Below are 13,440 nucleotides of genomic sequence, written 5' to 3' on the forward strand. Positions count from 1 at the left end.
AGCCCTATCCAAGGAAGCGCAGGATCTGTAGCACTGGGCCGTTGCCCACGGGATGTTCCTGGTACCCTTCCATCTGGCCAGAATAAAGAACACCTTTGCCGACTCACTCAGCAGGGCGTTGCGCTCTTGCCACGAGTGGGAGCTTTGGCAGGATCAAGTGGATCTCCTGTTCCGAAGATGGGGCAATCCCCAGATCAATCTATTTGTGACGAACTGAGGTTCGCCAGCAGGTTTCCAGAGCCGGGGTGCATGGGCGTTGCTTTCTCATTCCCCTGGGATGGCCTGTTCCTGTATGCATTCCCGCCGTTGCCGTTGCAACTCATCGGTCAACTCAGACGGTCCCGGTGTAGGATGATCCTCATCGCCCTGGCGTGGCCGAGGCAGATCTGGTTCCCGGACCTTCTGGACATGTCAGCGTCCCCGCCCCCCCAGTCAAACTGCCGACGGACGCGGATCTTCTTGCCAGGGAAGGAGGCGCCATCCTCCATCACGACCCGGGATCACTGAACCTGCAGGCCTGGCTCCTGCAGCACTAGAGTTCGGAGGGTACGATATCCCGGCGGACTGCAGGGAGGTGCAAAGGCCAGGGCATTCTCGACTCTTGGGTGCTACGGACACAAATGGAAGAGGTTCTCTGTCTGGTGCCGTGCACAGAAGATCAACCCTCTGCACATTACGGCCCCTCAAGTGCTGCCATACTTGCTGTCGCTGGCCAAGGCGGGGCTGGCGCATGCCTCCATCAAAATCCATCTGGCGGCGATCGCCCGCTTCACCAGAACTCCGGGGCGGGCATCTCTATGGTCTCATCGCCTGATGAAGGAGTTCATGAAAGGACTGTTCCACTCGTTCCCGCCAGTGAAGGCTCCGGCCCCGGCGTGGGAGCTCAGCGTGGTGCTGACCAGGCTTTTGGGTCCGCCATTCGAGTCTCTGCATTCGTCGCCGTTGAAGTACCTATCGTGGAAGACAGCGTTTCTTGTGGTCATCACCTCTGCACCAGTTTATCACCGGTTGGCAAACCGACCGTTGCCCGGCCGTCCGAGAGCCCATTCAACCAGAGCGATCTCTGCTACTACGGCGTTCCTGTCTGGTGTTCCCCTGCTGGACATCTGCAGGGCTGCTACGTGGAGTTCGACACACACCTTCACAAGATTCGAATGCGTCAACCGGGATTCCTGGGAGGAGTCCAGAGTCGGCCAAGCAGTGCTGCGCAACCTTTTCGCTTGAAGGTGAGCCTGGTGAGGAGGTAAGAGATGCTTAATGTTGAGTTGTTGAAATGCTTAATGTTGAGCCTTGCCACCTACCGTGGTTATGCATGTGTGTTCTGGTATGTATTCATGCCAGACGCCATGCTGGAGAAGGAACAAGTTACTTACATGTAACTGTTGTTCTCCAGCATGGGTCTGGCATGGATTCACATGCGAACCCTCCCTCCTACCCCTCTGCGGCTCTTTACTTGGTCATGCTGCCACTTTATGTCCGACCAATTCTGAAGATTGCTGCCAGAGGAGGGGCTTAGGTAGAGGGCAGCCATTGGCTGGGGGCAGTATGACCCAGAGACCAGTGATTGGTCATAAGTAGAAAGACAGATCAGAAACGAAACAAGCTGATTTTTTTTCTTTACCGAGGATGCCCCGCCTGACTACGGGGAATATTCATGAGCATGTGAATCCATGCCAGACCCATGCTGGAGAACAACAGTTACAGGTAAGTAACCTGTTCCTTATTCAACGATAGGCTGTCAAAACCTTGTAAATTGTTTCATTAGTCAAAGTTCACCAGCAGCAGAGATGAAGTAAGGTTTGACTTTCATTGTTCCAGTGGCGAAAAAAGACGTAGCCTTCATAATCTTTGAAAGCCTGTTTTCAATGTCTTAGAAACCAAGGGAAGTTTTAGTCTGAACTTAAGTAGCAAACACTATTTAATTGTAAGTACATATTTCAACAAACGCACATGTGTCACTATTGAAGAGCTCTTGTTTAGTTCAAAATGTATTTGACAAAGACTCTGGACACAACTGATTTGCATGTGCCCTTTAGGCATTGCCCTTGTGTTACAATTTGCTTGTGTTTGCTTCTTCTTCGTTCACAGAACTAAGCTGTACAAATGTGTGTGGTTTTCACATACAAGACTAGACATTTGTAAGATTGTTTTTCTGGAAATGTGATCCCTTTTTGTAAGTGATACATTAGCAAATTGACATTGCCAATACACAGACTGACGCATTCAAAAAGGAAATCGAATGAGTTTATCTAAAGCAATTGCAAAGCAAACAAAAGGCAAAGCGATTTTTTTTTTTACTGCATGATGTGGCTTCGGTTATAGTGAAAACATCTTTACAATTTAAAATTAGGAAGACTTGAATTCTCTGTTATACAGGATGCGTCTTAACCACTGCTTTGCAAATACTAATCCTATGAAACGGTATTGGGTCAAAAGAAAAAATTGAAAAAAGATTGCTATAGAAAGACCGCACTGTGACCGCACAGGGCAGTCTTTCTAAATTGAACTGTCACGCCCCTGCCGCACACGAGTGCACGCAGGGGCTGACAGGCATGGGAGTGTCGGTTAAGTGAATGAAGACCTGTCTGTGTATGTGTAGTCAGGTTGTGCTGTGTGGGATGGGTGGGAGGGAAGGGGTAGCTTGGGGGGGGGGGTTTAACCCCCCAATTTAAGAAAAAACTAGTGGGAGAATGGGGGGCTGGAATATGCCATATTTTGGCATTTTAAATCCGACACAAAAATAGGCCAAAAAAAATCAGTCTCTTTTTTTTGGTTCAGTCTTTAAAATGTTGAAATATGACATAGAACCTATGAAACAGACAACTAATTAAACATGATTTTTGTGCAAGTTCTTATAGTAGCGAAGGGTTTGGATAGAGGCGCACACCTATAGTAAGTAAGATTAGTAAAGAGATTCGAGGATTATGTTGTATAAACTTTTAGGTGCGGGGGGGAAAACTGAGGTCATGGCACAAGACCCCGACAATAAACAGTAAACAGAAAGAGGATTCAACTTGGGAACCCTCCCGTCCCCTGCACACTTTCAAATGTTTGGATTAATCCAATACAGTTGTTTAAACTACGTTATATGCATTGTACATACATTTGTTTCTAACACACATGGTCAGACACAGGAGTGTGAGATAAAAAAATATATATCTTTATAGTCAGGCTGTATTATTTTCAGCAAGAATTATAGTTCAGACAAAGATTATTTACAGTGCATAGAAACAGTATCAATAGATAAAGCTCAAATTGAAGAAAAATGGAGTCCAAATTGATTAGCGACGCGTTTCGAGGAAGTTCTCCTCTTCTTCATAAGGCCACACTTGGACTCTCTGTGAGTAGAAAATGCTGGAAACAGAGAACCGGACGGAGCGGTGAAAATAGATAGACAGTCTTCGTACATCGGTTAGTTCCTTAAAACATGGCTAATTCCCAAAAAGATACCAGAAATCTAACCAAAATATGGAGGGCGGAAAATAATCAATACAGCGGCCCACATAAGGATGTAGAACTTAAGTTTCCCGCCGTCACTACAGAGGTGCCTCAGTATGTGGGAATTCTGTCATGCGAATAGCCAAACGTGGTAAGAATGTGCAAATGGCACAATTCTCAAAGCTGATGTGCAACTGATGTCAAGATTGTGTGGCCGGTCAACAGCTGAAGAATCCGGCAGTAATAGGTCAGTTAGAGTATCAACTGGAGCATAGGGGGGCAATCCTGAACAGAGTCTGTTCAGCCGAGTGGCTTGTTGTTCACAAACCATTGTGAACAACAAGCCAATCTTGACATCAGTTGCACATCAGCTTTGAGAATTGTGCCATTTCCCGCTGTAGTGACGGCGGGAAACTTAAGTTCTACATCCTTATGTGGGCCGCTGTATTGATTATTTTCCGCCCTCCATATTTTGGTTAGATTTCTGGTATCTTTTTGGGAATTAGCCATGTTTTAAGGAACTAACCGATGTACGAAGACTGTCTATCTATTTTCACCGCTCCGTCCGGTTCTCTGTTTCCAGCATTTTCTACTCACAGAGAGTCCAAGTGTGGCCTTATGAAGAAGAGGAGAACTTCCTCGAAACGCGTCGCTAATCAATTTGGACTCCATTTTTCTTCAATTTGAGCTTTATCTATTGATACTGTTTCTATGCACTGTAAATAATCTTTGTCTGAACTATAATTCTTGCTGAAAATAATACAGCCTGACTATAAAGATATATATTTTTTTATCTCACACTCCTGTGTCTGACCATGTGTGTTAGAAACAAATGTATGTACAATGCATATAACGTAGTTTAAACAACTGTATTGGATTAATCCAAACATTTGAAAGTGTGCAGGGGACGGGAGGGTTCCCAAGTTGAATCCTCTTTCTGTTTACAAGTTCTTATAGTAGGAAAACTCTAGATTAGACTCTGACCTCTTTATAATTGACATTTGTAATGCTCCTTTTTGCATTTAAAAAAAAAATGTTTATTACTTGGTTCAATCACTTTAGCAATTTTTACGAGATGCCGATTCAAAAGTAGTTAAGAAGACTGGAAAGTTGAAACAAAAAGAAGGGAAAGGCAGAGGTTTTCGTTTACTTTCACCTCTATTATTATTACGATGGCGTCACTCGTTCAGGTTGTGAAACATGAAGGGGGTTTCCAATAGCCATTTTAGTCATGCTTTTCATCTTTCTAGGAGGAGAGTCTGTTCTAAGATTTGCACCTTTGCTGTGATCCACAACGTCTTTTCCCCGCCGATCAGACGGGCCCACCAAAGCTCTTCTTCATAAATGTATGCTGAGGCCAGGTGGGTATGGAGCTATGATGCTTCGCGTGCCCTGGCACATCAGTAGAAGGTGTCGTAGTGTTTCAATCAGGTCTAGGTTGTCACAAAATCTGCACTTGTTAGTTGCTAAAAGCCCTCTGTTTGTCAGGATGTCGTTGGATGGAAGAAGGTTCTGCCGAGCTCGTAAGAAATTGTTCCTTAATCTTCTATCAGGATATTTCTTCATAAATGCCTGGGTCTCATTTCATTTTCTCACCTGTAGAGGGAGGTGGGCAGTAAGTTTGTACTTTGCTGCTGTGTCCAAAGTGAGGATCCAGTCCAGTTCGTTCAGTTTCTTTTTCACTTTTGCAGGGTTTTGGATCAGTTAATCCACGGAGCTATGAATGACAGATAGTTTTTCCTTATGTTCTTGATCCCACTGAGCAAGCATTTTGCAGCGGCCGTCTTTTAGCTCCGTATTTATCAATGAAAATATCAGAGAGCAGTTAGGTTGTAAGATCTTGCTGTAGAGCATCATGCTATTACGCTCAACAATTGATTGCAATGAGGGATGAGAGGCTAAGTTCCTGTCTGATCAAGACCATTGGGGTCGATTTTTGGCAGATTTAGAACCACTTTCCAAAAAAAGCTTTCAAGTGTAATCCAGATGGTTTTAGGTATGTTTGGCATGGTGTCGGCTCCATAGGTTATAGCTGGTACCACTTTAACTCTGTAGAAGTTGATGGTTGGTTGAAGGGAAAATCAACCATACTTTTTATCGACCGCTTTTGCTTGTGATGCCAGGTTTCTTATTTTTGTGTGGAGAATGCGCTGCATAGATCGTTCAGTTTTAGAACTGTCCAACGTCACTCCAAGGAATGTGAACTCTTACTTTTTCTATTTCACATCCTTCCAGATGCCACTTCAGTTTTTCTCCTTTCCTGTTACGCTTTTTGAGTGACATGATTTTAGACTTTGATTTATTTATTTCCAAGTCGTTGGAGTTGATGTATTTTGATAAATTGTCCAACTGTCTTTGCAACCTGATGGCGGTTTGGTCGAGCAAAATCATGTCATCCGCATACAAGAGGCGGGATAACTTTTCTTGGCCTATGAATGGTGGAAAGGCTCTTATCATTCCTTAGATGTTTCTGTAGTTGCCCAGATAAGCTAGGAAGAGGGCGGGAGCGAGGGAGCATCCTTGTTTTACACCACGAGTTGTCGGAATTTCAGCTGAGAGTAGCCCCTGATGGTTTAGGTGTACTTGCATTCTGGTGTTGGTGTGCAAGGCCTTTATAGGGCCAAGGATTTCGTTGGGGCAGTTCCAAGATGCTAGTTTCTGCCATAGTTTGACTCTATTAACCTGGTCAAAGGCTTGTGTTAGGTCTATAAACGCAAGAAGACTCGAGGCCCCCCTTCTGTGATCTTACTCTTCAGGACGCTCAGTAGCATGATGTTTGCGCTTGTTCCCGTGTTTTTCTTGAAGCCAGACTGCAGAGGATCGGCGTATGGAGCCTGTATTGCCCAGGTTTCAAATGTACTCCGCAGTAGCGCTCCATAAACCTTCCCGATAACACCTAACCGGAAGTTTCGAGGGTCATCCTTGCTGCCCTTTTTGAAAATCAGAACTATTGTTAAGGACCAGGATGTTATTTCCTTGGCTTCCGTGCATCTTTTAAAGACAAGGCTGATGAAGGTTGCCCATTCCTCCAGCTGTGACTTAAGATCGAGGTTAGTGATCCCATCCCGTCCTGGTGCATTGGAGTTTTTTAACTTGCAAATTGTTTCCCTTATGGTTTCTTTGTAATGAAGGTCAACCCATGGGGTGTAAAGCTCTTCCTGCGATACCGTTCTATTTGGTGATGGAGATAGGAAGAGATGCATGTAGAACTTACACAGATGTATTCTGGGATGCTGTTAATTAGTACGTCGTTGATTGGTCTTCCCGTGGATCTAATTAAGGACCAGAATTCACGTGGGTTATGGCCGCTCACATGTTTCAACATTTCTTCTGAGTCCCGTTAGTATAGTGCTAATCAATGGTTCGAATGGATTGTGTCCTCCCACGTATTCCTCATCTTAGATATATTGTCTCCCAGCTCTGCTGCTTTGGAAAACATTTTCACCAGAGGGTGCTGTGTTCGAGGCCATGGAATCGTAGTCCCTCAAGGGCCGCTGTTGAGCGTCGACATCATCCGTAGTATAAAGGGCTCGAGCCGTGCCCGTTACTCAGTTCTGTTTTTCCAAGCAACTGCTTTGTGTCACAGAATGGCGCATCAGGTTTTTTCTCGACGATGTCCTCGTCATCTACTCCGACCACTCCCAAGACGGGTTTTAAAAAATGTCTGAAGTGTGGTAGGAAAACGTCAATTACCGACCCCCCATCGGAATTTCTTTTGGTGTCTCAGCCCTGACCGTCGGGTTGATGAATGTGGTTCCTGTCAGGCCATGTCCAATAAGGCTCTTAGGGAACGAAAAGGTAAGCTGGCGGTGGGGGAGGAATCTTAATCGACATGGGTCGAGCAGGTAGGGAACCAAGAGTCGCTCGAGGAAATCCTCCTCGTCTTCATCCAAAAGGTCAAAGAAATGACATCCCAGATCATCTTCCTCCTCTTCCTCCTCGTCTGAAAGAAGAGCGACTTACCTTCCAAGCACGATTCCCCAGAAAAATGGGAGGCCTTTAGGGCTTTGATGCTTAAAATCTTCGAGAAAGCGGCCCAGCCCCCCTCGAAGAAGCCGCGTGGAGATCATGCCCATGCCCACTCCAAAAGTGACAGAGGGAGATAAAAGACCAGGCACGCGAGAGCCGACACAGAGTAGAGTGTGTCGTCAAGGGAAAGGTCCCCGACACCTCATGTAAAGGCAAAACCACCAGTGCATAAATAGGGGGTAGCGGAATGAAAAACGAAATTCGTCTTGACACAGTATACGTCGATATCGTCGAAGCCACCACTGAAAATGGCGTTGACACCTTCGACAATGTCGAAGCCCCCTTCGACAGCATCGAAGCCCCCTTCGACAGCATCGAAGCCTCCTTCGAGAATGCCGAAGCCAGCGTCCATACCATCAAAGACTTTGATGCCTTTATCGAGGCATTCTTTAATCTCGGTGCCAAAGTCGACGCCATTGTCCAAGCCTAGGTCGATGCCACCCCCTTTACCAGAAAAGGTTTTTCATCCTCGCCCCAGGCAGGAATCTTTCAGGTCTATGTCATCTATATTTGAAGAGCAATCATCTGAAGAGGATGTTACTTCGGCTGGGGTTAGGTTTGGAGCCAGGGAAGTTCCTGAAGAGTTAGTAGACCCGAAAAACAAGATGACAGATCTTTGATTGTCTTCAAAATGCCAGTGGCCTAGACACTTCCCGTGAAGTGGAATATGAGAGGCCAGACCCTGCAGATCATGCCGAGCCTAGTTATAGGAACCTCATGGGAAGGGTCATTGATTTCATGAGTTGGAAAGCAGCTTCCCCAAGTTTCGACCAGGATGATATGACTGACATCCTGAATGAGGGACCTCAAAAAGACCCTCTCCTCCCTTTCCATAAGGCACTGCAAAAATGGGTGATGGCAAATTGGAATACCCCTGATTCGGGTTCTGCAGTAAATAAAAAATGTGTGGCAAAGTACAGACCATCTTCATCAGATTCTAAACATCCCTCACCTGAAAGTTTAGTGGTACAAGCTGCAACCTCCACTAGGCAGTCAGCTTACCCATCAATACCACCAGACAGGGATGATAAGAAAGTTGGTGCTTGGGCCTGGAAACGTCTTTTCTTCGGGCAGCATGGCCCTTAAATCGACTAATGTAACTTGCACTTTGGCAAGATTTAAATACACCCTGTGGGACTGTATGACGTCAGCGGCTGAACACATCACGGAGGGTGAGGAACGGGATGGGTTCCTGGTGATAGTGAAAGATGGAAAAGAGGTTATGGATGAATGCCTCCAGTCTGGATTGGACACTGCTGATAGTATAAGCAGGTCCATGACATCTAGCACGGTTCTACGCAGATATGCATGGCTGAGGAAATCTGGCTTTGCACCTGATGTGCAGTCCAGATTACTCAATGTGCCCTTTGACGGCTTGAGGCTGTTCGGCAGCAATGCGGACGAGAGCTTGGAGAAGCTGCAGACCTCGAAAGCGGCAGCAAAATCACTCAGCGCCGCTATAAGACAGCTTCAACAACACTCCTACGCAGGGTCATATTCCTGGAGGAGGAGTCCCTTTTTTTTCTACTCCTCTTTTGGAAGGGGACAGGCCAGTCGAGGCCAACATGGAAAACCCCTTTGTGGTGGAAAGGGGAAAGGTGCTAGATCAGCCCCAGCAGCGGCTATTACCTCATCAGCCACTGCAAAGCCACTTTGAGGTCTTCACCCACAAGACACCAGTGGGAGGCAGGATCACTCGGTATTTGAACGAATGGCAGGGCATTACGTCAGATGCCTGGGCGCTAGAGATAGTGACCCATGGTTAATGTCTTCCTTTTCATCAAATACCTCAAAATCATCCACCGGGAAGCAACTCTGTCAAAATTCCAGACCCGCTCCTTGTGCAGGAGATTTCAACCCTGCTAGAGAAAGGTGCAATAGAACATGTACCCGTAGCGGAAAGGAACAAGGGTTAGTACTCCCCTTTTTTTTCTCATCCCCAAGAAGGACGGAGGATTGAGACCCATCTTGGACTTGAAAAATTTGAATGAATTCCTCAGGAAGGACAGGTTCAAGATGGTGACCCTTTCTGAGATCCTTCAGGCTCTTCAACTTCAGGACTGGCTGGTTTCATTGGACCTTCAGGATGCTTACTTTCATGTGCCGATCCATCTCAAGCACAGAAAGTACCTGAGGTTTGCGGTTGGCGGTTCTCACTATCAGTTTCGGGTTCTGCCATTCGGGCTGTCCTCCGCCCTAAGGGTTTTCACCAAGCTGATGGCTGTAGTGGCAGCGAGTCTCGGGAGAGGGGGGGATTCAAATCTACCCCTACATGGACTATTGGCTAATCAGGGCAAGTTCACCCGGACGAGCGCAGGAACATCTGGCCAGGACCTGCCACTTCTTGCACAGACTGGGCTTCTCCCTCAATTACAAGAAGTCACAAATGATTCCACGCCAAAGACTCCAATTCATCGGAGCAGTCCTGGATACTTCCTCAGGGAAAGGCTCGCCTCCCGAGGAAAGAGCTCACCACATTCTGCAGATGTTAACAAAGTTTCAAAATGCCCAACATCTGCCAGCCTTTGATTTTCTGAGGTTGCTGGGCCTCATGGCATCCTGCATCTTTCTGCTGCCAGAGGCCAGATTGAGAATGCGATCCTGTCAATGGGCCCTCAGGACTCAATGGTCCCAGTTTTCCGGGGATATGTCAGATCTTTTGCAAGTCCCGGCCAGAGTTGCTGAAGATCTTCTATGGTGGGCTTGCAAGGAAAATATCCTCAAGGGAGAATCTTTTTGGCAAACATGGCCGGAGATAACGTTAGTGACGGATGCCTCACTCACGGGGTGGGGAGCCCACACCAACGATCTGACAATCAGCGGTCGTTGGTCTCCATCTGAGTCCAAACTACACATCAACCTTTTGGAGCTGAGAGCAATCAGACTAGCGCTGAAAGCTTTTCTGCCCTCTGTACAGGGAAAGAATGTCCTGATAATGATGGACAACACAGTGGCCATGTACAACCTCAACAAAAGAGGAGACGTAGGATCACTTCCACTGTGCAGAGAGGCAATGCAGCTCTGGTTCTGGGCAATGCAAGGAGTCTCACTGTCGGCAATTCACCTAGTCGGAGAGCAGAACACGGCGGCGGACGCTCTGAGCAGGCAGAGCACAGTTTTCCACAAATGGGAACTAGCTCAGGAAGTCCTGCAAGAGATCTTCGCCCTTCAAGTGGATCTGTTCGCGACCGGAGCCAATCAGAAGTGCGAGCTATAATGCTCAAGGGAATTTCCCCCAAGAGGAGCTCTAGTGGACACGTTTGTGGTGGACTGGGTATTTCCACTCCTAGATGCGTTTCCTCCCGTCCCTGTGATTCCTCACATAATCAGGAGGTTGAGAAATTTCAGGAAAACCATGATCCCAATTGCCCTGGATTGGGCCAGGAGAACATGGTACCCGGACCTTCTGGACATGTCCATCTGCCCTCCAATACGTCTTCCACAAAGAGAGGATCTTCTCTCGCAAGAGGAAGGTTGGATTCTCCATCCAGAGGTCAAGGCACTCGGCCTTCAAGTATGGTTTCTGAGAGGCTGAGATATAAGGATTGGGACCTCCCAGACGATGTAATGGAGATCTTGCTTTCGGCCAGTCGGCCAGTAACAAAATCCTTGTATCGGCGTCATTGGAACAAGTTTAGTAACTGGTGCAGGGATAAGAATGTGGATCCATTTTAATGTAACTGTGAAGAACTCTCACAAATGGGCTGCACCGCTTAAGCAAAAGACTCTCAGACTTGAGTAGTTGTTATTCTGATTTAATAATTCATAAAGGCCCTTTCATTGAGACACGTGTTTCGGCACGTACAGTGTCTTTTTCAGTCAGGGCTATTTGTAACATACATTCAATCAATATTCAAACCAAATATTTATAAAGCATATGCATTAGTATCAAAACATTCAAAATAAAAGTCAATTCCCACAGTTTCAAAAAACATAATGCCAAAACAGAATGTTGATAATAGATGACATTCAGTAATATGAAAACATAAATTTACACAGATGACGACAGAGATTCTGGAAAGGGGATGGGCGGGGGAAGTTTAAGGGAATAGTGAAAAAGGGATAAAAAAAAACAGAAAATGAATTTTCAATATTAAATAGATGTATTTATATAAATATTCAGATCTCAAATCTATCTCTCTACACACTATGATGGGGGATAGTGCTGGTTTCTTACCAGTAGAAGTTCTTTTGGTCTTTCGGTTATCCAAGGGTTGTCCAGGGTTAAATCCCTTATTCTGAAATATATGCAATGCAGTGTAATATGATCAATATTGTTGTTTCTATCTGGAGTTCACTCACTGATTTAAGGCTTATTTTGAGCTTAGAGTCCCTATTTAAACACTTTTTCTTTTGTTTGTGACACCAATAAATTCGCTATAAATCCATGATGCCTTTACCCATATATGGTCGGAAAGTTCTTCCCAGTTGCAAAGTACATCATGACTGTTGCTTGAAAATACATTAGTCCCTTCTTAACGGATGGTGTTTGCTATGAAAAACTGGGCTGTGCATTTGCCGTTTTATTTAAAAACACTGCTTTTATCCTTTAATATGCATCGCTCTTCCCATTTACAAAACATATCTTTGCTGTTACTTTAGAATATACATATATCCCTTCAGGACGCATGGTATTATTACATCCAATTGGGCTGAGCGGCTGTTGCTGCATTTCCAACGCCGCTTTGATCCTTCATGTCACATTGTTTGCATTCTAAGGCAGAGCACGGAGCTGAGCGCATTGCTGAATGAGCTCACGTTAGGAATTACCTAAAAAGATACGAGTTGGCCTCCACGCATCAGCACCACAGTGTGTGGGCGCGGGCGTTCCGTTCCCTCTGTTTACTTACGATGACACACGCTGCCATGGTTACTTTTCAACTAATAGTCCCTCCTTCATTTCTGGTGTCTTAGGACCCGGGGATGTACACGGGCGCCATATTTAGGGAAAACATTATCATGTATATGAGCATTCTATATCCAAGAAAGCTCATACTCAACTAAGTACTTTATACCGAAATAAATTAAGATTTACTTCGTAGTAATCCATTATTGTTATTATAAGAACTGACATGCGATTTCTAAAATATTGCCAAACCTGTTACATTGTTGTTCGTCCTTATTTGCCCCGTTGTGTTTCTTTACACACCACCGTTCTTCGTATAAATACATCTGGGGCTGAATAGTATAGCAGATTATTTCCATCTATGAGTATCACATATGTTATCTGTCTTTACACGAGATCCTATACTTATTCTTACTGTGCACAAACCTCGAACTAGACATCATGACCGGATATTTACTAGCACAACATCAAAGCTGGTTCTTTTAATCCTATAGTTACAATGTGTATCGTTCTATTTTCTTTGAAATCAACTACAAATGCATATTTTGTATTTTAAACATATTGGCAATTACTATCTATCATGGTTGTATATAATCTTCAAGAGTTACTTTGGTAAGTATAAGAATTCCAACTTCTGGGGCAACACAAAAAGTAAATAATAGCTGATATTTATAGGAATGAGGCCATCTCATTATCAGTATTGAGTCCCACCTCTGTACATCTAAATTTGCAAATTAATCTCCCTTCTTCCTGTCTCAAGAGAAGTTTTCTATTGCCCCCTCTTCTGCCTAGGGCAACTTTCTTGAGGCCAATAAACTTAAGATCCTTCTTTTCATTTAGCTGATGATGTCTCTGCCAGTTTTGAGCCATGGTTAGAGTTCCATCCTGGCTCCCTATTGAAGACGGGTGTTCTCGTATGGGAGTCCTCAGTTCTCTTATAGTGCTTCCTATATAGATCTTTCGACATATACAGATTATTGCGTAAATTACAAATTTTGATTTGCAGTTAATGGTTTCTCTAATCGCAATGGTGATCCCATAATTGGTAAAAAGTATTACCAACGGTTGACTTTTTACCCAAAGTACATAAAAAATACGATGACGGACCTGAAGGAAGACCAATATGT

At 45.1% G+C, this 13,440-nt stretch overlaps 1 protein-coding gene across 5 annotated transcripts in view; it reads left to right on the plus strand.

The window, feature by feature from the left end:
* NBR1 (NBR1 autophagy cargo receptor) overlaps positions 1-13,440 on the plus strand; it is a 1,466,631-nt gene that overhangs the window by 528,687 nt on the left and 924,504 nt on the right. The window lies entirely within an intron of this gene.

The sequence above is a fragment of the Ambystoma mexicanum genome, chromosome 13 (genome assembly GCF_040938575.1).
Source record: "Ambystoma mexicanum isolate Mex_15411 chromosome 13, UKY_AmexF1_1, whole genome shotgun sequence".
In the NCBI taxonomy this organism is placed as follows: Eukaryota; Metazoa; Chordata; class Amphibia; order Caudata; family Ambystomatidae; genus Ambystoma; species Ambystoma mexicanum.